This window comes from Argiope bruennichi, chromosome 5 (genome assembly GCF_947563725.1).
Source record: "Argiope bruennichi chromosome 5, qqArgBrue1.1, whole genome shotgun sequence".
Lineage (NCBI taxonomy): Eukaryota > Metazoa > Arthropoda > Arachnida > Araneae > Araneidae > Argiope > Argiope bruennichi.
Window position 1 is genome coordinate 14,435,359 of NC_079155.1, and position 26,407 is coordinate 14,461,765.

The 26,407-nt window shown below is 31.8% G+C and overlaps 1 protein-coding gene across 2 annotated transcripts in view; it reads right to left on the reverse strand.

The window, feature by feature from the left end:
• LOC129969260 (thioredoxin reductase 2, mitochondrial-like) overlaps nt 1-26,407 on the reverse strand; it is a 351,586-nt gene that overhangs the window by 117,108 nt on the left and 208,071 nt on the right. For both annotated transcript variants that reach the window (XM_056083730.1, XM_056083729.1), the window contains exon 16: nt 10,484-10,546. The gene's annotated coding sequence lies outside the window, so the exon portion shown is untranslated. The remainder of the gene's footprint in view (nt 1-10,483; nt 10,547-26,407) is intronic.

Consider the following 26,407-nt stretch of genomic DNA (forward strand, 5'->3'; position numbering starts at 1 on the left):
TCGGAGAAAATAAGAGATTTCTTATTATTTGCATCAAAATTTCCTTTTACAGAGACAGCAAATATAGATTTTCTTTGAAATTTTTGGCAAATGTCCCTTTATTTAAAACGAAACTACATGCGATACATTTCTAGCTTTCAAAAAAATTTCAGTGAACGGCAAATTAAGTATTAAATATATTTTGAAATCATTTGTTAAAAATTTTGTTTAGCTCTACTACAGTACGAAAGACCAAATGGACAAAGATATCTAACGAATCTACATAGTTATCCTTATCCATCTGACCACATGAATATTTACACCGTTTCATATTTATATAGTGCCTTGTTTGAAATCAATTATTATAGTGGTACTTCATGAAATATTAAATACTTCTTTTTTCACGGTTCTATTGAATTTATTGCTTTGTCCGTAGTCGACCTTCCATGGTGGGCTACGCTATCTAAGTCCACATTTTATTAATGCAATGATCTGTTATTCAGAATCGTGTTCATTGCGCTAATTGTAAACTGAAGCAATTTTCTATTCCACAGATTGTTCTTAATGAGAACTCGGGGATAAAAACATAAACGAGCTTCAGTTCAAAGATCATATTTCAAATGAAGGAAACCATATTAGGATACTGTGCTTGGAAATGGCAAGACGAAGAACAAAATGCCAATTCTCTTTCACTCACTATAATAATAATAATAAAAAAATGAATGAAGTTTTTGCGAAACCAAATTCATTATCTTTATATTTTTCAGGCTATTTTCCTCCAAACTTTTGGAAGTAAAGTTACACATTGAAAAAATCATCAAATCAATTCTGAAAATTAATACCGGTCTTCAAAGAATTCATTTCTTGGTAAGCTATATCTCAACATTTATTCACTGTAACAAAATGAATAAGAATATATTCACTTAATTATATGCTAAAGAGGGACTAATTTCGGTTCAAAGTCGGGTTTGAATGTCTATAAAAAACGCCAAACTCATACGAGACATCTTCAAACGACACACGGTAGAATTGCACAAGATAGAACTTTGAAATGTTGATAACAGATGCTGATTCGAAATAGCTAAAACCGATTATGATTAGTAGACAGAGGTTAAGAGCACAATCTAGAAGTACTTGAAATGTGCGGTATGTAAGCAAATGATACTTATTGTTCCTTTTATTAAATCTCAGTATTTATTCGTACTTTGTGGCAATTGCCTTTTCATGGTGGTCGTAATTTCTTTCCCTCTTCTGTGGGCCATTTTAAACTGGTAGACAATGATATTGTTTCAGAATCAGTCAATTTTTAAATTTCTCCGTAGCAAATGGTAACTTTGACAATATGTCTCCATTTCAAAAATATTTATAGTAAAGAAATAGAACATGGATTAGCGCAATATTAGTATTCAAACGTATTGATTTGATAGACATGATTATAGAAGCAATGACATAATTTTAGTTATGCGATACTCATACAGAGTCCAAAAAATTACAAATTCTACTTTTTTAATGAAATATCTTTTTCTTCTGCAATCTTCAAATAAATAATTATTTTATCTATAATTCCTTGGATTCATTTAATGACCCACACTATTGTACAAGCCCTCTATTACGTCTCAGATTTCCCTTGTGTATCATGTTTCCGCTGTTTCGACATTCCCTATACAAAATATATGTATTTAATTACATTAGTTACAATGGGTATGGCCACTTCACTGCACTTTATCAAAACGAGAACAGCGCCCTCTATATTAAGACATACAACCTACGTGAGAAGACCAACTTGATGGGAGCAACAGAGATCCCCTTTTTATTGATATATTTTTTTGAAGAAGATGTTTCTATTTGTCTGTAAGATATAAAATTAACATTATACAGATAATAATATCTATTCCTAGATGCACAGTCATCTGTGTCTATGTTACATATCCTTAAACCGATATGATCAAACACCATCTATTTTAACAATTGTCAACCAAGCTTACAGTATTATAAATGTAGCAGAGTTGAAAATGGTGCTAACACGTATCAAATAAAAAGATAAAATTTTGTTACAACAGAGATTTTGAAGCCTCGAGAAAATAATAAAAGCTCTCATAAAAATATAGATTTAACACGATACAGGTTCTTACAAATTTTTAAAAACACAAAAGTTATAGACTAGCCTTAATTTGGAGAATAACTGGTACTCTGAAAATTGATGTTGAATATTTTATGTCCATTAAATCATTTAGGCGTAACTTGATATTCATAATTATTTTCGCAAAGTATTTCCTTATATCAAATTGTGATTAAATAATGTTGTTTTAATAACAATAAGTCTGTTTTCTCTACTATTAATATATATGAATATTCTTCGCATTTTGACTTCTAAATGATTCAGTTCTGCTACAAACTCATCTCATTGTACCGAACTATTGAATTAGATCATTCCTTATCTAATATAATTGAGGGGCAGCAAAGAACGACCCATTTTATAAAACACATGGTCCGAATATCACGCATGAGTCGTGGCAAGTAACTTACTAATGCAATTCAGTAACATAACATCATACTACTACTTAAAACTGAAGTGTCTGGGTTACCAAATTCAATGCTATCATGAGCACTATTGTAGATTTATTTTTTTTTTCGCTTCTTATGTTAAGATAGTAAAGACAGTCTTCTAATAACGGAACTTAATTTTCATGAACGGAAGGAGAGCGATCAAATGAATATTTGATGAAACAATGAAAGCTATTTTAATTCTATAGTATTATTATAAAGATCTGATGAAATTTATGCAATTTTATATATATACTTTTAAAAATTGTACTATTTCAAAGGAAAAAAGACAATACAACTGAGCTGGTATCATAGAAAAAGACTATTTCTTGAACTTAATATAGTGTAAAAATAATTTCTTTGGCTAATATGTTTGAGGAAGATTTTAAAGAAAAATGAAAAAAGTACACTTTACTTTTACTTCAAATTCAAATTAAATTTGGAAAAAAATATCATTCTAAAGGGCATAATTAAACCTCCAAAATAGATCGATTCTACAGTTTGAAATGCAGTGACTTCCCAATACATTGCCAAGGCAACATACAAATAGTGATCAAGAAGAATGTGAAGTTGATAATATAGGAAACTCATGGGCGATAGAAATTCGAATTATATTTTTACTTTTAATACGCTGAAAATTATAATCAAACGGTTCATTTTAACATTAATGTAAAATCAGCACAGAAAATCTTTAAAAGCCTATGGATCAAAAGAGCCTGAAAGATGATTCGAGTAATAATAATAAAAATTCTTACAACTTGAATAAAAATCTTCTGATACAGAAAATATAGATTTTCTTCCAAGTTTTAGATAAGCGAACCTATGTTTAAAAACGTAAATACATTCGATACATTTGAAGATTACAAAGAAATTTTACTGAACGGCAATATAAGTCGAAAGAAATTTCAACCCCCCCCCTTCGGAACAGAAGTAAAAAAGATCAATTGGAGTCGATCTAGGAATCTACATAGCCTTCACTCCAACTGATCCTATGTGCATTTACGTCGTTTTCATCTTATATAGTGTCACTTTCAAAGTCATATATTATAGTGCTACTTGGTCAAAGATCCAATACCGCTATTTCCAACGTTTTATTGAATTTATTACTTTTCACTAATTGACTTTCTATGGTGGGTTATGCTATCTACTTAATTTCTTTCCCTTTTCTCTGAGCCGTTTCAAACACATAGAAAATCGCATTGCTTCAGAATACGGTCAATTTTTAATTTGTCCTAATCAAAATGTTAATTTAGACAATATGTCTCCATTCTTTGTTGAAAAAAAAATAAATATGTAAAATGAAAATTCGAATATCTGATATCAGTCAAAAAAACTGAAACCGAGCGATATTCTCAACGGGACTATTTCTGCAGTTGAAACTAAATCGTATTTATAAGTAAAATCTATCTTTAATAAACCACTCGGAACTACCACACATAGAGGAAATACTGAATGTGGAGTTATTTTGTAACACATGCAGGTCTAAGTAACATTAAATGCGAAATTTTAAACGGATTGTCCTCGCGAGGATTAATTAATATGAAGAAAATGAGCATCAGAAATCAAAGAAATCTTATAAACAGGAAATAAGCCATTACCACGTTTAATTCTACAGAACTACTGACAAATGTAAAAGCCAAATACTTAAATTGAAATGACAGAGATTATATTTTGAATTCCAGCCTCTATCAGAAACGACTGCGAAATTCGCCAACTTGTAATGGGAATCATATATAATCTAAGAGGGCCTTTGTAAACAATAATGACCCAATTGTAGACATTCGCGCTTTTCGATTCCAAAGATTGTCCTTAATGAAAAATGTACAATTATTTCAATCTAGAAATTATATTTCCACACGATAAATTTTTAAAAAAAATTGGAATAATGTTTTTGCATAGGAATTGCAAAAAAAAGATGGCAAGCAGTTCTCCAAAAATAGACGAATTGAATGTACGCTCTACATTAACAAAGACACACACACACTATATATACAAGTTCAATAAAAAGCAGGTTCGAATTAAAATTAAATGTAACAGAAAAATTTAAAAGACCTACACCGATGTTGCGCAGAATGAGATTGCCAAACTTCTAATTTTAGATTATAGAGGAATGAATGTCAAATCTACAGCTGGAGCCGGAGCTTCAGTTCCTGAGCAGTGAAATTCGACAACAATAAGATTTCTACAAGAATGCTAAATTTGCCAATAATCGTTTCTTATCAAAAATGATAAACGCTTCACTTGATATCATAAAATACGTGAATATTTATTCAATTCTAAAGTGGAGACGAAACATTATAACCAAAATTACTTCTCGTGTGGTATAGCAAAATTAAAATTTGTGAAACACAAAAAAAGATGTGGGAGAAACCAACTTAATTGTTTTTATATTTATCCCACTAATTTTTCAGAAATATTTAGAAAGTAAAGTTGCAAATTCAAATATAATGCGATTTATTCTCAAAATTTACACCATTCTTCAAGGAACTTATTTTAACGCAAGTTATATTCTAATATTTATTCAACAGTTAATAATTTAAGCAGATTGAATAGGTTAAGGTTTTAAATAAGTGAATATATTTTTAATGCCAACCAATTTTGATTAAAAGTCAATTTTAAATTCTGTGAGAAGTACCGAAATCTGGGCATTAAAAGATGGATGCGCTCATGTGAGGCGTTTTCAATTGATTTTTAATCTACGAAATAGATCTTTGAAATCTTGCTAATTAATGCCGGTATATCAATGACTGATGTAGCCAAAATTGTTTAGAATTCCTAGACACAGGTTAACAGCACAATAATCTCGAACACTTCAAATGTGCGGTATGTAAGCAAATAACTCTAATTGTTGCTTTTATTAAATCTGAATAGAAAATGGGCATTTAATTAATGAAATCGGGCTTATTAATTCAATTTTTCATATGATTTTTCTCTATCTAAATTTAATTACAAAATTATAAAAAAAATTGGCCTTTTGTTCGACTTGTCAACCCAACACTCTTGAGACGAAAATTTTGACTAAAGAATAAGACAAGCTTATCCCTAATAAAATTCGGAAATGCCGTTTAAACAAACCTTATGATATAAATCACTTTCCATAAATTCTACAAAATATGTTTATGAGACCTTACCCTTTATGATTCGAGACAATTGAATCAGAATTTCTTGCAAGTATTCACCGAACCAGAATTCATTGCAAAGATATCAAATAAGAATAAAGTATAGATTAGAAATTTTCTGCTAAATATAAATTTAAATAAATTGATATTTTAAAAAATATCAAATTCGTTATTCTCAAATTTAATGTCGATAATCAGTTTCGACAACTGTATTCTAAATATCAAAGAATTATAAAATTTAAAAATCACTAAAGAATTTTATATTTCTTTTGGAAATATGTATGAATTTTATTAGAATAATCGTGAATTTCAGTTACAATTGAATTTCAGTTATTTCATTCTTGTCGAAAATATAGAAAGCAAAGAACATTCTTACTTTAAACACAGAAAGCCGATATCCCCCCCCCCTAATTCATCAATAATATTTAAAGAATGACACAAAAACTCGTCCATTATTATGAACAATAATGATAAAATGTTACTCTGTCATTCCTATCAAGTAAATTATATAATAACAATAAAATGATGCAAAATATTTTAATTCAATAATAAAGCATTTTAACATACAATGAAAAGTAGTTTTTAAATTCTAAAAAGAATTTAGAAATTGTCGTAAAAAATTGTCTGAAATCTTCATAATGCGTCACTACATTTATTACCACAATTAAAAATCTCTGTAAAACACAAATTAAACTCGAATATTATCAATACGAATTTTCAGTACCTTCTATATAATAATTATAAAAATGAATTAAGAATGTCATCACAACCTATAAATTCAGTTCTTACTCTTATAAACTTGGGACGGATTGATTGCCACCTAAGTGACAATGCTATTTTTTTTAACCGTGCAAGCCGAAATCAACAAGATCCGATCATAAAATCTTTATTTTTATAAGGCGGGGATGGGGGGCAGCTCGAATGTAATTTCAAATGCTAAAACTTATGCACCTCAACCAACCACGATTTGTGATTGTGGTGAAAGTCAACCATCCAGAAGGTCAAAGGAGGATCGCCACTAGGGGAGCTTCCATTTTGATAGCGGTATCTCCAATAAGAGAATAATTATGAGTTCAACAAGAGTTTAAAATATTAAATAGAAGTTTGTTTTATATTCAAAATGAAGTTGTATATGTTTACAAGTCAACAGAATCTTCGGAGAGCTCAAAAAAATACTTTTACTTCGAAATCAACGACTCCGGATTGTCAAATCTATAGGTTTCTATGTGTGTGTGTGAGGGGGGCGGGGGCAACACGAACGTAGTCCAAACTACAAAAATTTTGCACCCCCAACCAACCAAGATTTGTATATTACGGGGTCTTCTAGAGTTTGTAGATGGTTTATATTTAGGGATTTTAGCTATTGCTTCATTTTCATTCTTATCCATGCTTTTAAAGAAGTTAGTGGCTAAATTTTTAATGAATTTTTTAAGAGGGGGATAGTCTAGGTATAAGTACATATTTGTATTAGGCATGTAGTATTTCATATTGCAGAAATTTCTAATTAAGTTATTTTGCTGGCGTTCAATAAGTCTAAGATGTCTTGGCAGCATATCCCCACACAGGGTAGGCATAAGTTAATATTGGACGAAAGTAGGCAGAGTAAATAAGAATTTTATTTTGTCTACTCATTTTGGAGTTTCGAGAAATTATGGGATAAATTGTGGCGGAAGTCGACCGTCCACAATGGAAAACGAGAGCATTGGTTAGGTTCGAAATTTCGCCACTGGGGGCGCTGCCGCCATTTGCATTAAGTCGGGCACATACGCTTTACTATATCGTTACCTCACTTTCATAGATGTAGCTCTTTCCGTTCATATAAAAACGGAAACATTGATGTTTTTATAATTAATAATGTTCCATACTCGCAGCTGTCTAATTCATAATATTGTGGTTATTATTAATAATTATTTTAATGATTAAGAGAAAAGTGAATTACACTATTTTGAAATGTGACATATAAACAGCATATTTTAGGACGGGAAGATGAAGCATACAGCAGAAAATGCATGATAGTCAAGCCACAAAGAATTTCGATACTATGAAGAGGTGCTACCCGCCACGATAATTTTTTATTATTATTATTTTAATAAATATGCTTAAGTATGGATATAAACATATCCGGTAAATGTTAATATATTCCATCCTTAGTAGAAATTAGGGCGTGCTGAAGCTTTTTACAATGAGTTGTTAAAAATATATGCAATTCCAAATCCCACTGTTCACGCACAATTTTTTTTTACAGATGCTTTTCAATTTAAACAAAAACTTAAATACTGTTTCACAATTAATTTCTAATTCTTTGTAATGAAAATTTTCATTGCAAAAGAAAATACCGGATGCGGCATAAATTCGTGCAAACTTAAAAAAAATATATATTTAAAAATGACCGATAGGTGGCGCTTACACGTCATACCGAGACGGTTTATGTAAATCAGCATAGCTATAAAACACAAGGCTGGAAATGGATCTGTCATTCGCGCCAGTAGCATGCTATCGCTCCCAGATCGAGCATTAGTGGTTAAACTGTTCTATAAGAACGGTGAATACGCGACTAAAGCATTGCGACAATTACGGACGGTGAAAGGAATTAAGGCGAAGAAAAACCCAATTTCATTGAATGGGATATTGAATTCAGTTCGCCGTTTTGAGGAAACGGGAAGATTAGAAGATCGTCCACGAAGTGGCAGACCATCCGTCAGCGCTGACCGCGTCCCTGTTATCCAAAGGGTCATGAGAAATGTAGCAGCCCAGACTTCAACGGGGAGTTGCAGTGCACGTGAAACAGGTAAAGTAACAGGAATTGCCGAAAGGTCGATCCGACGCATTCTGCACGAAATCTTGAAACTGCATCTGTGCAAGAGAGAGCCATTTCACCAGTTGTTGCCAGCAGATTGCAAGAAAAGACAAGCCTTTGCAACATGGGTGCTCGCACAAATGAAACGTGACCCAGAATGGTTACTGAACATCATGTGGACAGATGAATCCCACTTTTCATTGCATGGTGAGGTAAATATACAAAACAGTCGTATCTGGGCGACATCCAACCCTCGTGCGTACACGACCTAACCACGACATTCTCCGCATGTGATTGTTTCATGCGGTTTGACTGTGTCTTTCATTCTAGGCCTTTTTTTTTTTTTTTTTTTTTTTTTTGAAGAGCGTGTTCCTGTATCCGGTTGGAAAACCTGTTTCGTCACTGCAGAACGCTATCTTAGGCCTTTGCGTGACCACGTTATGCCTGCTTTGCAGCAAAGACGTGCATTATCTTCCGTCACCTTCATATAGGATGGTCCCCCGCTCCACGTTGCTAGTTCCGTTAAGACGTTCCTCCTAGACACATTCACTGAGGACAGAGTGATAAGCCGAGGATGTAAGAATGAGTGGCCCTCACGATCGCCAGATCTTGCTCCAGCGGTTGTGGGGATACCTAAAGTCTCATGTCTACCGTAGCTCTCCTGCCACTTTGATGGAACTGAAAGATGCCATTCAATTGGTCTTTGGTGGCATCGATGCCGACATCTTACAAGCCTCAATTGCTTAATACCATGTGGTGGCGGTCATGTTGGGTATCTTTTGCTTTAAAATAAAATTTTCTGTAATGTCACTGTGCTCTGTTTTCCTGATTTGCATGAACCGTCGCGGTATGACGTGTGAGCGCCATCTATCGGTTATTTTCTAAATACACTTTTTTTAATGGAAATAACAAAATCCAAAGGCTCTGTGCACATATTCCCGCTAACCGCAATTTTTTTGAGCATTACTTTTTTTTATTACGATTTTTTGAAGTTTGCAAAAGCAAGCAAAGTTAAGCTGTCAAAAGTACGGCCATTTAGGCAGAAAGGCCACATACTTTCCGCTTAAGTTATTTTAGGTAGATTGTTATAATTTATTTTTTGTTTAAAATATAGCACTTTCTCCTTTTAAACATCTTTCGTGACATCAGAAAGAAATGTGTTCTGTTCTCACTAACAAGTAGAAACTTTTTTTTTCCCCCGTTCTTGTACTAAATTTATAACTTTCTATAATTTCGTAATTTTCGTGTTTCCCCTGTAGTATACACCATTTTCGAAATCGAATAGTTAATTCCACTGTTCACCGCCAGATGACACTGCAAGCCGTCTCATGGCGTAGAGTATAGCCATTTTACTTAAACAAAAAATTTTATAATTACTGATTCTGTTGTTAAGAAAGGAGGAGAGTACGGGATTTAAGTGGGCACCATGCATATGCACATCGTTTTTAATCGTGCGGAACGATTTTTTTTTAATTACAGCCAGTTACCCCATTACCACAAAACTAAGTAGTATAAATAGGGATTATGAACGCAGCGATCACTGTATATATATTTACATTCTAAACTTTACATGACTTTAATGAATGTACTATTTTCATAATCCGTAGAATTCTAATTACAATAAGTGGTTTTAAAAATAAGTAAAACTATATTTTAAAATGTACTTCAATCAGCTATTGTAGTTTTAAACAAAATGAAAGTAACTACTCAAGACAAAACACATATAAGCACGAATCAAGTTAAAAAAAAAAAAAAATTCCCAAGAAAATCAGAAGAATGCAAACATTTGCCTTTGACGTACTTCCCAAAAAGTTTTGAAAGTTTATTTTGAAGAAAACTACTTGTTACAAAAAAAATCACGTATCTAAAATAATATATGTAATTTAAATTTTTAGGATTTGAATAGTTTAAACTATTCAATTGCAGAATCAAATAATTAGCAACAATTATCAAAGAAATCAAGTTATGCCAAATATGAATTCTTAGTTGCTAAAATTTTGCATCTTATTTGATGAGCTATAAGTATTAAAAAATTTCAACTTACAGCAATGAATTAAGTCAGTAGCAATCAAATTTGATGAACCAGAAGGTGTATACCCAGAGAGTTCTGCAAGAAAGAAGGACATAAAATTATTAGTCTTGTAATGTTATTAGTCTTGTATTAACGTAAAAATGAACTTTTATTATTGAAATACGGAATAGTTAACAATAAAGTAAACACAAAATCAATATAAGTTCATAAACTATCATAAAATATGCTCTGACAAAGATTTTAATAATTTCTTGACAGTTATTTTAAAAATATCGATGCTTGTATATTATATTGAAATAAGCCCTTTATTTCCCAGATATTACTTTCTGTCTGAGGTTGTATAAAATAGGTTCAAGAGGCTAGTTTTATTTCAAACGTTATCAGATTACGTAAATAAAACATGCAGTAACTTTTATTGACGTGAAAAATATGAATAGCAAATGTTGTGGGTGAAAAGATACAAAGGTAAAAAATGATATAGTAAAGCATCTAATCCCGACTTCAAACAATAGACAGCAGCGCACTTAGTGGCGAAATTTGGAACACAGTCACTGCATATCGAAAACGAAAGGAAATAGATCCAAAATCTTCAATTAAAAAATTTTACGGCCTCTATTAATTAGTATGAAACAACGTTTGGTTCACAAGGATAAGTCAACCATCTAAATCTCTGACCCGCCCGAAGGCACGCAGATTTAAACCAAAAAACTGAATGACCGGACCGCCGCAACAGCAACATTGGTTGGAACTGTGGTTGAGTCCTAAGGACCGTCACCGGCCACGGTACTACCCTTCCCGAAGGAAGTACGTCCCGTCATCGATGGGAGGAGCCAGATCCCCCACCTATTAGTGTACCCTCCAGGGTGGCGAGATCCAACCACCATGCCGGAAGCATCTCATCCTCATTTCGAGGTGCCCCCCCTCCGAGGGTATGGTTCACAAGGATAAAATAAATTGTCGTCTATATACCCCAAAATGACCGAAATCGATGCACTTCATTTTCTGTAAACGCTTCAAAGGAATAAAAATATGCACAATTTATTGCAAGAAATAAAATCTCGACACCGATGAGAAAGAAAACCCAGGAAATATATATAGGTGGATTATTTTGCATCTATTACCATAAAGACCAGTTGAACAAAATAAGCAACATTAACAAACTAATAAGCTACTTGGAGGCATTACTTTCGAAATTCATCATGACATGCAATGCAAAACAATTAGAATAAGAGAAACACGTGAATACAGGTTCTTTAATTATGAAAAGGGATAGAGAAAGAAATTTGTATTTTTTCCCCTCTTAATAATGTAATTCAAAATAATTTCTTTCTAATTTATATCTAAACATTAAATTCGCCATTTTAATAAAATTGTATATTGAATTATCAATAATTTGCTAAGTTTAAATTTCAGTCCATTCGATGTACAGAAGAAATCAGCAAGACCTCCCCCCCCCTCCCAGAATATAATGGCCTTATAGCTGGTGCTATTTCCAGCGCCCTCTATCAGTATTCCAGTGTCGTAGTTATAAACTTAATTGCTGCACTGATAAAAGGCACAGAAATTATTTATATTTTATTTTTATTCCCCCCTCCCTACAACTGTAAATTCTCAGAAAGTTTGCTGCACCCTATATTCCCTCAAGAAATACAAACGCTAATAACAGAAATATTTATTAAAAAATTGTCAAAATCAGATCAAATAAATTTTAAAACTTAAGAAAGAAGAAAACCATAACTGCAATACTTGCTACGAAATTTTTTTACTCTCCGAGAAACAATAAACTGAAATAAAAAGGAATGAAGAACAAAGGAAAATATCACTCACTGGCTGATGAGATGAAACAGAGAATTGAGAACATTGCTTGTGTCAAAAGCTATAAATTTCAGTGACGACAAACAAAATTAAAAGAACCAAAAGCAATCGGAGGAAAAGGTAACTTTAAGAATAGTTTTAAAGATATAATACAGAATTTCATATAATACGAAGAATGTTTGAAATATAAAAATGAATAGACTCTCCATTTTTAAAAAAAATTAATATGAATTTCGTTGGAGTAAGGCGTCATACTGATTTTCTTTCATTTAAAAGAATGTTTTACGAAATTAATAAATTAAAGTGTCACATTTAATATTTATGTTTGATTTTTTTTTTTAAATGAGGATATTATCCTGTACGAAATGATACACCTTCCATACATTTTTGCAATCGAAACAAGAGCGAATTAAAATTTATCAAGATGAATGTCCTTCAGAATTAAAATTTCATTGAATTTCTTAACCGGAACGAGGAAATGTCAATATATATATATATATATATATAATGTTTTTTAATGAATGCCACCATGTGCTGGCAATAACCAATATATTAAAAACATTACAAAAGCCAAGGAAGTTTATTTTCATTACATTATCTAATAATTTCTGAAAGTTTCTTTTTTACTGATGCAAAGTTCAAAACGCAAAGATTTAAAATTCTCGTACGAAAACCAGTAAAGACCAGCAAAGTTCAAAACGCAAAGATTTAAAATTCTCGTACGAAAACCAGTAAAGACCAATAAATAGTTTCTTAGAAAAATATTACAACTAAATTGACTAAAAAAATCTAATGCACATGAAAAAATGTAAGGTCACTACAATGACCTAAAAGAAAACCTTTCATAAATACATATATTTAGCTAAGCGTCTTTGCTACTAAGTTTTCATTTCCAGTCATCAACAGTAAACTGTCTCGCTACCAATTTGTGTTGCCGAATAACTTTTCCTTCATCGGCCAACACGACAAAAATTTCGCATTATTTGTTAATTCACATCCACGATGTGCTGCAGGGACACTAAATACATTTTGAACGACTAGTCAGCTACAAGTCCGTGGATTATTCAAACAAGATACTTTTTCATAATTTGGCGGCGCACCGCCGAAGCCAATGCGCCGCACTAATAAACTTTTTTGTGTGGTCCACAATTATAGACTATCAGCCGCGAGTGGTTGAACGAGTAGATAACTCTACCGTCGCCGTCCACTCTATGCGACCAAAAACCCTTTAGGGAGCCTTTGAGTTTCTTACCGAGATACGGATCATAACGAACCTCCTCGATCGCTCTCCCATACTTACGACTACATTGCCTGCCTAAAGACCGCAAATAAGGTCGCGTTTTCCGGGAAGCAAAAGAAACTCGCCGAACAGCCATAGTGTTAGACCAACACCGGAGTGCAATTCACTTTTGGAACGGAAATTTTAAATAACCAGAAAATAAATTTGAAAAGTGGTAAATTCGCTCTGCTTTCATTACTCATTGTGAAGTTTCATGAAAGCAAATCATTTAACGTACGATTGAGAGCAATATTTCGCAGCTCTGCTTTGCTTGATTCGCAAATAAAAATATCTAATTTTCAAACAACAGAAATAAGGGTCTACGACAATAAATAAATAATAGCTTTAAGAGGGTTGGGAAAAAAACTAGGGAGAATGGTATTTTATTAACTATAATGCCTATTTTTAAAATTATTGCATACTTAATGCTGAGGTAATAGAAAAGAAAAAAGCACCAAGTCTAACGAAGATGTCAATATTAATTTTCTCTAAAATTGAATAAAACAATGCTTTTGAAACTTGTGAACAGTTTTAAACCAAAAGTGTCCACTTAAAATTAAAAATAAGTATCCGTATACGAACAATACCAATTTTAAATGAAAAAAAAAATACACAAAGAGGATTAATAAGAAATACTATATGTATATGAAGAATTTTAACATTGAATTAATGCCACTCTATCTCCATTAAAATAAAAATTTCTACGAACACCATACACCATGTCTTGAGTTTCTTGCTGAGAGGCGCTGCGAGCAGTCTTGCTGCGTACATAGTGCCTAACATCATTTCATCACGAAAAACTTTATAAATATATGTTACAATAATTAATTTCGATTGTCAGTTTATTATAAATATTAGTAACACAATGATAAAGCTTATATTTTCCATCTTCGTAGTATAATAACATATCTTGTCCTATAAAACGAAATGAGTACACCGGAATTTGCGTTGGTATACGAGATTATATATTCTAAAACATTTCATAAAACCTCATTTTTTGGAATTCGCGTTATTTAAGTTAATGCCGTTGCTACTTGTTTAGAATTATAATTACACTTTTAAATAAAAACAAGACGACTTAGTTGTGATTTGGTGATGTCACGAAATGTATCTGAAAGAACATGACCTCTTGACATGATCACGACATTTCTCCTGTAACTATTAATAGACGATCATCAAAACCACTTTATAAAGAATTATTTTAAACGGATATCAATCTAATATAATACTAGCAATAACGAGTAAAAGATTTAAAAGTGTAAATTTTAGCTAAAGAATGCAGTTTTAAATTTTGTGTTCATGCATTTAGAAAAGTATGGGTAAGGGGGTGGGGGGTGGGAGAGAACTTATCTTATGTTTTTTACTCTCTTAACATTGTAAATGAATCATTTCTTTTTTATCTATTTTATTATCACCAGAAAAAATATATCAAATTGAATTGTCAATAACTTCCTTCATTCATTGAATTGATTGAAAAAAGAAAAGTTACAACTCGTTCTCTCAAAATGTTATGACCATACATCTCTTAATATAAGCAGCGCCATCTATATACGTTTCTAAGTTGTTTTAACCTCAAGCATTCATATGGAAAAAATCTTACATCCATTCGGATTTTTTCCTTACTTCTTTCATTATAACTGCAAACGATTTCGGAAAAACTCTTAAAACAAGATTTTCTCTAAGAAAAACAAAAGGCAGTATCCAAAAGATCTTCAGTATCAAGTCAATTTGAAGATAAATATCTAAAAATGGAAAAATTCAAAAATAAGAAAACAGCAATAATTTGCAATACATTCTCTGGATTTATTACAATTATTTTTAACACGACGGAGAATAATAATCAGAAACAAAAATGTTTCAATTCCGACGGAAAATTTCCAAACTTTGCTTGTTCAGATAAAAGGGCGAATTAACCACTCGTACGTTTGGAAAGGCGTTTAAATATTACCTGCCCAATAATCTTAATAAATATAAAACAAACTAGAATAATTTTAAATTAACCCTCAGTCAATCAGAAACCCAAAACATTGATGAATTTACAAATCCAGATAAACTTGACCATTTTGTAAACATCTTCGAATCGCAAATTATTAATGCAAAAAATCTAGCCTCCACACCCATTATAAATAGTCAAAATTCTATTGACCCTAAAATTAGAGACCTAATCAGGGACAGGAACTTTGCCAGGAAAATTTTTCAAAAAACTAGAGACCCAGTCTTCAAGAGACTAATGAACCAAATTAATAAGGAAAAACTTAACAATAAAATCCAAAACAATGAATTTATACACAAATTAATTAGTGTTAACACAGAAGACGGATCAATCTGGAAACTTGTCAAAACTTTTAAAAGTAAAAAACAAAAAAATTCCGGCCCTTAAAGGCCTTGCTAGTATTGCAATAACTGATAAAGAAAAAGCAAACTACCTGGCGGCTAGCCTTGAGAAACAATTTCAACTTAATGAATTGAGCAATTTCACCACAGAACATAATGTTAATAATACAATCAAAAGCTTTCTCGACTCACTGCCACAAAAATTTATCGATATTCCCCCTCCCTCAAGTGATGAATTAAAGGATCATATTAAAAAACTTAATATCAAAAAAGCCCCTGGCCTTGACAGTATTAACAACAAAATGTTAAAAACACTTCCGGACAATTACATAAAATTTTTAATTAATATAATTCATAGCATTCTCAAATTAGGACATTTTCCCATGTTATGGAAAACAGCTGCAGTTATCCCCATATTAAAACCAGGAAAAGACCCAACTGATCCCTGCAGTTATAGACCCATATCCCTACTCTCCTCTGTCAGCAAAATTGCTGAACAGATAATTCTCAATAGATTAAATAATTACCTAGAAGAACATAATATACTAACACCTGAACAATTTGGATTTCGCCGTAACCTATCTACAACCCGCCAATTAATTAGAGCAGTAGAATTCATTGAGGAAGGTTTTGAAAATAAACAAAAAACTGCAGCGGTTTTCCTTGACGTTCAGAAAGCTTTTGACAGAGTTTGGCAAGATGGTCTTATTTACAAGCTAATTAATTACAACATACCCCCACACCTAATAAAAATTATAATTTTTTACCTTAGTTACAGATCCTTCAAAATCAAAATAAACAATGAATTTTCTGAAGTAAAACCTATTCTTGCACGTGTACCTCAAGGATCTAAACTAGGGCCAATTTTATTTTACTTGTTTATTAATAAGCATTTTAACAATATGTTGTGCATGTACGCTGATGACACTGCAATACTAGCTAGAAGCAAAAATCAAAATTTCATTACCATAGCTTTAAACCGACATATTAAATCTCATGCAGACTGGTTCGTCGAATGGAAAATTGAAATAAATGCTAGTAAAACTGAAGCTATAGTTTTTAATAAAAATAACTGTAAAAAGACCCCCCCCCCCAAGTTAAAATTAAAAATCAAATTGTCCCGTGGTCTAAGGAATGCAAATATTTAGGCGTTATTCTAGACAGTATATTAACTTGGAAACCCCACTTTATTTACACAGCTAAAAAGTTTCGAGACCTTACTCGTAAATTTTATCCCTTAATTTCTCGAAACTCCAAAATGAGTAGACAAAATAAAATGCTTATTTACTCTGCCTACTTGCGTAAAGTATTAACTTTTGCCTGCCCTGTGTGGGGATATGCTGCCAAGACTAATCTTAGACTTATTGAACGCCAGCAAAATAACTTAATTAGAAGTTTCTGCAATATGAAATACTTCATGCCCAATACAGATACGTACTTATGCCTATCTTAAAAAATTCATTAAAAATCTAGCCATTAACTTCTTTAAAAACATGGATAAGAATGAAAATGAAGCAATAGCTAAAATCCCTAAATATAAACCATCTACAAACTCTAGAAGACCCTGTAAAATACTATTTTAATTTATCTCAGCCCTTTAGTTTTCCTTCCTAACTTTTATTTTTTCAACCCCAAATTAAACAGTATCTCAATAGCCAATTCTAGCTCACAAGCAGTAAAAACTTACTAAGACCAACGGCAGCGTACTCCCCCCCCCCCCCTCACCCTAATATCACACATTCACAATGAGTCCTGACACTCGCCATCTCCGAATCTCGTCGAAGACGGCCACGGCAAAGTATAGACAGCAAAGCACTGTGAAGTCTCTCCTTAACGGGGATAAGCCCCTGCCGGGGCTAGGCGCCCCGTCAACCCAACCATCAGACAAGTTTTCAAAATTCTTCCCGAACTATTCAAGACTTGTAGAAAATCCTGCAGAAAGAGGAAGTAATTTAAATATATATATATATTATTTTCTGCTGCTGAGATTAGTTTACGCAAAAAATTAAAGCTTTTAGTAAGCAGTGGCAGTTTTTCAAAAATATCTTTACACATGAAGAATCTTCGACATTTAGAAGAACGTCTTGATAAGAATATTCATCAGCAAATTACATTTTAAAATAAACACAAAATTATTGCCATATCTAGAAACTTAAATATTTCATTTTCACTAAGAAATGAAATCGAAAATTTAAAATGTGTTTTGGAACAGTCTTTCAAATACTTCCATTTCGGTATGTTACGGCACTACACCTCATACGTTTACAGCGCCCTCTATCGGAAATTTTGTGCTGGTTTGCAGTTCAAATCCACTACCACCGTCAGAGAAAATACGAGTGATAACATTTTATTAAAATGTAATAACTACTAAAACATAATTGAATGGGAGATTTAATATTTGAAGTTTCTTGATTAATAGTAATTGAAATTCCATTAACATTTTGAGATTTTAAATTTTCCTGCATAAAAAAGATGTAAGCGGTAGGAGAAAAAAAATTTACAAAAATAGTTTTATTGATATATAACAAAGTTTCAGGTATCATGTAAAACGTTTGAAACATATAATGAATTTCCATATTTTTTTAATACTTTGATAATTACCCAACATCAGAATTGAAAATTTAAGAAAGGAAATTTTTCGTTATCAATTTATTCAAAACGGGGAAAATAATAAATAATTATTTAATTCTTTAAACATCAATGCCATGTTGACTGCGAATCGTAACTCAATATGGCAAAAGCGAAATACGATTGTCCGAAAGAAAAATTTCAGATTCCCGTTTCTCACGTGATAGACAAATGAAAGAAAATAATCTTTCAGATATATCTAGTTCCAAAAAGGAAAATTAATTAATGGAAATTTTCTGTTCTAAAGTATAATTTTAAATATAAAGACGAGAAAACTAAAACAAAAATTTTGTTAACATCGTCAAGGTGTTGTGTTTCCAATGTCAATACATTATTTCTCTTTATCATAAATAGAACTAGAGCAACAATTTTCGAAATACACACACACACACACACAAAAAAAAAAAAAAAAAATATCAAGAGTTCGTATATGTGACTCAGACATATTTTGATTGAAATTTTAGTTTCAATATTAATTAAAAATAAAGTGGGGAAAAATTACATTAAAAAAATATTTTCATTTGCGCATTATGAGAAAAGAATTTTTATTTAAAAATGATTTTCTTCTTTATTCAATATAAATGAAGCAGAGTTCTAGCCAAATCAACGACCACTTACGGTAACAAGTAAAATAGGAAAGGAAAGGAAAGGAATTTTAAGTAATTTTGAAACTAGATTTGTATAGATAGTTTATATCAAAGGTTTTCCATCGCTGGGAGAGGTTCCTATTCCATCTGCATCAAAAGCGGCAAAAGTAATAATTGGCTCTATTCTGGAAATCTGAGCGAAATAAATTTTATATTCTCCACAACAGTTCTGAGACTATTGTAGAGTGCATATGAGGTATCACACAAGTAAAGGAAGTTTATTTTCATTATATTATCTAATAATTTCTGAAAGTTTCTTTTTTACTGATGCAAAGTTCAAAACGCAAAGATTTAAAATTCTCGTACGAAAACCAGTAAAGACCAGCAAAGTTCAAAACGCAAAGATTTAAAATTCTCGTACGAAAACCAGTAAAGACCAATAAATAGTTTCTTAGAAAAATATTACAACTAAATTGACTAAAAAAATCTAATGCACATGAAAAAATGTAAGGTCACTACAATGACCTAAAAGAAAACCTTTCATAAATACATATATTTAGCTAAACGTCTTTGCCACTAAGTTTTCATTTCCAGTCATCAACAGTAAACTGTCTCGCTACCAATTTGTGTTGCCGAATAACTTTTCCTTCATCGGCCAACACGACAAAAATTTCGCATTATTTGTTAATTCACATCCACGATGTGCTGCAGGGACACTAAATACATTTTGAACGACTAGTCAGCTACAAGTCCGTGGATTATTCAAACAAGATACTTTTTCATAATTTGGCGGCGCACCGCCGAAGCCAATGCGCCGCACTAATAAACTTTTTTGTGTGGTCCACAATTATAGACTATCAGCCGCGAGTGGTTGAACGAGTAGATAACTCTACCGTCGCCGTCCACTCTATGCGACCAAAAACCCTTTAGGGAGCCTTTGAGTTTCTTACCGAGATACGGATCATAACGAACCTCCTCGATCGCTCTCCCATACTTACGACTACATTGCCTGCCTAAAGACCGCAAATAAGGTCGCGTTTTCCGGGAAGCAAAAGAAACTCGCCGAACAGCCATAGTGTTAGACCAACACCGGAGTGCAATTCACTTTTGGAACGGAAATTTTAAATAACCAGAAAATAAATTTGAAAAGTGGTAAATTCGCTCTGCTTTCATTACACTTTGTGAAGTTTCATGAAAGCAAAGCATTTAACGTACGCCTGAGAGCAATATTTCGTAGCTCTGCTTTGCTTGATTCGCAAATAAAAATAAATATCTAATTTTCAAACAACAAAAATAAGAGTCCACGACAATAAATAAATAATAGCTTTAGGAGGGTTGGGAAAAAACTAGGGGGAATGGTATTTTATTAACTATAATGCCTATTTTTAAAATTATTGCATACTAATGCTGAGTTAATAGAAAAGAAAAATGCATCAGGTCTAACGAAGTTAAGTCAATATTAATTTTCTCTAAAATTCAATAAAACAATGCTTTTGAAACTTGTGAACAGTTTTAAACCAAAAGTGTCCACTTAAAATTAAAAATAAGTATCCGTATACGAACAATACCAATTTTAAATGAAAAAAAAATACACAAAGAGGATTAATAAGAAATACTATATGTATATGAAGAATTTTAACATTGAATTAATGCCACTCTATCTCCATTAAAATAAAAATTTCTACGAACACCGTACACCATGTCTTGAGTTTCTTGCTGAGAGGCGCTGCGAGCAGTCTTGCTGCGTACATAGTGCCTAACATCATTTCATCACGAAAAACTTTATAAATATATGTTACAATAATTAATTTCGATTGTCAGTTTATTATAAATATTAGTAACACAATGATAAAGCTTATATTTTCCATCTTCGTAGTATAATAACATATCTTGTCCTATAAAACGAAATGAGTACACCGGAATTTGCGTTGGTATACGAGATTATATATTCTAAAACATTTCATAAAACCTCATTTTTTGGAATTCGCGTTATTCAAGTTAATGCCGTTGCTACTTGTTTAGAATTATAATTACACTTTTAAATAAAAACAAGACGACTTAGTTGTGATTTGGTGATGTCACGAAATGTATCTGAAAGAACATGACCTCTTGACATGATCACGACATTTCTCCTGTAACTATTAATAGACGATCATCAAAACCACTTTATAAAGAATTATTTTAAACGGATATCAATCTAATATAATACTAGCAATAACGAGTAAAAGATTTAAAAGTGTAAATTTTAGCTAAAGAATGCAGTTTTAAATTTTGTGTTCATGCATTTAGAAAAGTATGGGTAAGGGGGTGGGAGAGAACTTTTCTTATGTTTTTTACTCTCTTAACATTGTAAATGAATCATTTCTTTTTTATCTATTTTATTATCACCAGAAAAAATATATCAAATTGAATTGTCAATAACTTCCTTCATTCATTGAATTGATTGAAAAAAGAAAAGTTAGAACTCGTTCTCTCAAAATGTTATGACCATACATCTCTTAATATAAGCAGCGCCATCTATATACGTTTCTAAGTTGTTTTAACCTCAAGCATTCATATGGAAAAAATCTTACATCCATTCGGATTTTTTCCTTACTTCTTTCATTATAACTGCAAACGATTTCGGAAAAACTCTTAAAACAAGATTTTCTCTAAGAAAAACAAAAGGCAGTATCCAAAAGATCTTCAGTATCAAGTCAATTTGAAGATAAATATCTAAAAATGGGAAAATTCAAAAATAAGAAAACAGCAATAATTTGCAATACATTCTCTGGATTTATTACAATTATTTTTAACACGACGGAGAATAATAATCAGAAACAAAAATGTTTCAATTCCGACGGAAAATTTCCAAACATCGCTTGTTCAGATAAAAGGGCGAATTAACCACTCGTACGTTTGGAAAGGCGTTTAAATATTACCTGCCCAATAATCTTAATAAATATAAAACAAACTAGAATAATTTTAAATTAACCCTCAGTCAATCAGAAACCCAAAACATTGATGAATTTACAAATCCAGATAAACTTGACCATTTTGTAAACATCTTCGAATCGCAAATTATTAATGCAAAAAATCTAGCCTCCACACCCATTATAAATAGTCAAAATTTTATTGACCCTAAAATTAGAGACCTAATCAGGGACAGGAACTTTGCCAGGAAAATTTTTCAAAAAACTAGAGACCCAGTCTTCAAGAGACTAATGAACCAAATTAATAAGGAAAAACTTAACAATAAAATCCAAAACAATGAATTTATACACAAATTAATTAGTGTTAACACAGAAGACGGATCAATCTGGAAACTTGTCAAAACTTTTAAAAGTAAAAAACAAAAAAATTCCGGCCCTTAAAGGCCTTGCTAGTATTGCAATAACTGATAAAGAAAAAGCAAACTACCTGGCGGCTAGCCTTGAGAAACAATTTCAACTTAATGAATTGAGCAATTTCACCACAGAACATAATGTTAATAATACAATCAAAAGCTTTCTCGACTCACTGCCACAAAAATTTATCGATATTCCCCCTCCCTCAAGTGATGAATTAAAGGATCATATTAAAAAACTTAATATCAAAAAAGCCCCTGGCCTTGACAGTATTAACAACAAAATGTTAAAAACACTTCCGGACAATTACATAAAATTTTTAATTAATATAATTCATAGCATTCTCAAATTAGGACATTTTCCCATGTTATGGAAAACAGCTGCAGTTATCCCCATATTAAAACCAGGAAAAGACCCAACTGATCCCTGCAGTTATAGACCCATATCCCTACTCTCCTCTGTCAGCAAAATTGCTGAACAGATAATTCTCAATAGATTAAATAATTACCTAGAAGAACATAATATACTAACACCTGAACAATTTGGATTTCGCCGTAACCTATCTACAACCCGCCAATTAATTAGAGCAGTAGAATTCATTGAGGAAGGTTTTGAAAATAAACAAAAAAACTGCAGCGGTTTTCCTTGACGTTCAGAAAGCTTTTGACAGAGTTTGGCAAGATGGTCTTATTTACAAGCTAATTAATTACAACATACCCCCACACCTAATAAAAATTATAATTTTTTACCTTAGTTACAGATCCTTCAAAATCAAAATAAACAATGAATTTTCTGAAGTAAAACCTATTCTTGCACGTGTACCTCAAGGATCTAAAATAGGGCCAATTTTATTTTACTTGTTTATTAATAAGCATTTTAACAATATGTTGTGCATGTACGCTGATGAGACTGCAATACTAGCTAGAGACAAAAATCAAAATTTCATTACCATAGCTTTAAACCGACATATTAAATCTCTTGCAGACTGGTTCGTCGAATGGAAAATTGAAATAAATGCTAGTAAAACTGAAGCTATAGTTTTTAATAAAAATAACTGTAAAAAGACCCCCCCCCAAGTTAAAATTAAAAATCAAATTGTCCCGTGGTCTAAGGAATGCAAATATTTAGGCGTTATTCTAGACAGTATATTAACTTGGAAACCCCACTTTATTTACACAGCTAAAAAGTTTCGAGACCTTACTCGTAAATTTTATCCCTTAATTTCTCGAAACTCCAAAATGAGTAGACAAAATAAAATGCTTATTTACTCTGCCTACTTGCGTAAAGTATTAACTTTTGCCTGCCCTGTGTGGGGATATGCTGCCAAGACTAATCTTAGACTTATTGAACGCCAGCAAAATAACTTAATTAGAAGTTTCTGCAATATGAAATACTTCATGCCCAATACAGATACGTACTTATGCCTATCTTAAAAAATTCATTAAAAATCTAGCCATTAACTTCTTTAAAAACATGGATAAGAATGAAAATGAAGCAATAGCTAAAATCCCTAAATATAAACCATCTACAAACTCTAGAAGACCCTGTAAAATACTATTTTAATTTATCTCAGCCCTTTAGTTTTTCTTCCTAACTTTTATTTTTTCAACCCCAAATTAAACAGTATCTCAATAGCCAATTCTAGCTCACAAGCAGTAAAAACTTACTAAGACCAACGGCAGCGTACTCCCCCCCCCCTCACCCTAATATCACACATTCACAATGAGTCCTGACACTCGCCATCTCCGAATCTCGTCGAAGACGGCCACGGCAAAGTATAGACAGCAAAGCACTGTGAAGTCTCTCCTTAACGGGGATAAGCCCCTCCCGGGCCTAGGCGCCCCGTCAACCCAACCATCAGACAAGTTTTCAAAATTCTTCCCGAACTATTCAAGACTTGAAGAAAATCCTGCAGAAAGAGGAAGTAATTTAAATATATATATATATTATTTTCTGTTGCTGAGATTAGTTTACGCAAAAAATTAAAGCTTTTAGTAAGCAGTGGCAGTTTTTCAAAAATATCTTTACACATGAAGAATCTTCGACATTTAGAAGAACGTCTTGATAAGAATATTCATCAGCAAATTACATTTTAAAATAAACACAAAATTATTGCCATATCTAGAAACTTAAATATTTCATTTTCACTAAGAAATGAAATCGAAAATTTACAATGTGTTTTGGAACAGTCTTTCAAATACTTCCATTTCGGTATGTTACGGCACTACACCTCATACATTTACAGCGCCCTCTATCGGAAATTTTGTGCTGGTTTGCAGTTCAAATCCACTACCACCGTCAGAGAAAATACGAGTGATAACATTTTATTAAAATGTAATAACTACTAAAACATAATTGAATGGGAAATTTAATATTTGAAGTTTCTTGATTAATAGTAATTGAAATTCCATGAACATTTTGAGATTTTAAATTTTCCTGCATAAAAAAGATGTAAGCGGTAGGAGAAAAAAAATTTACAAAAATAGTTTTATTGATATATAACAAAGTTTCAGGTATCATGTAAAACGTTTGAAACATATAATGAATTTCCATATTTTTTTAATACTTTGATAATTACCCAACATCAGAATTGAAAATTTAAGAAAGGAAATTTTTCGTTATCAATTTATTCAAAACGGGGAAAATAATAAATAATTATTTAATTCTTTAAACATCAATGCCATGTTGACTGCGAATCGTAACTCAATATGGCAAAAGCGAAATACGATTGTCCGAAAGAAAAATTTCAGATTCCCGTTTCTCACGTGATAGACAAATGAAAGAAAATAATCTTTCAGATATATCTAGTTCCAAAAAGGAAAATTAATTAATGGAAATTTTCTGTTCTAAAGTATAATTTTAAAATAAAGACGAGAAAACTAAAACAAAAATTTTGTTAACATCGTCAAGGTGTTGTGTTTCCAATGTCAATACATTATTTCTCTTTATCATAAATAGAACTAGAGCAACAATTTTCGAAATACACACACACACACACACACAAAAAAAAAAAAAAAAAAAAAATATCAAGAGTTCGTATATGTGACTCAGACATATTTTGATTGAAATTTTAGTTTCAATATTAATTAAAAATAAAGTGGGGAAAAATTACATTAAAAAAAAATATTTTCATTTGCGCATTATGAGAAAAGAATTTTTATTTAAAAATGATTTTCTTCTTTATTCAATATAAATGAAGCAGAGTTCTAGCCAAATCAACGACCACTTACGGTAACAAGTAAAATAGGAAAGGAAAGGAAAGGAATTTTAAGTAATTTTGAATCTAGATTTGTATCGATAGTTTATATCAAAGGTTTTCCATCGCTGGGAGAGGTTCCTATTCCATCTGCATCAAAAGCGGCAAAAGTAGTAATTGGCTCTATTCTGGAAATCTGAGCGAAATAAATTTTATATTCTCCACAACAGTTCTGAGACTATTGTAGAGTGCATATGAGGTATCACACAAGTAAAGGAAGTTTATTTTCATTATATTATCTAATAATTTCTGAAAGTTTCTTTTTTACTGATGCATAGTTCAAAATTCTCGTACGAAAACCAGTAAAGACCAGCAAAGTTCAAAACGCAAAGATTTAAAATTCTCGTACGAAAACCAGTAAAGACCAATAAATAGTTTCTTAGAAAAATATTACAACTAAATTGACTAAAAAAATCTAATGCACATGAAAAAATGTAAGGTCACTACAATGACCTAAAAGAAAACCTTTCATAAATACATATATTTAGCTAAGCGTCTTTGCCACTAAGTTTTCATTTCCAGTCATCAACAGTAAACTGTCTCGCTACCAATTTGTGTTGCCGAATAACTTTTCCTTCATCGGCCAACACGACAAAAATTTCGCATTATTTGTTAATTCACATCCACGATGTGCTGCAGGGACACTAAATACATTTTGAACGACTAGTCAGCTACAAGTCCGTGGATTATTCAAACAAGATACTTTTTCAT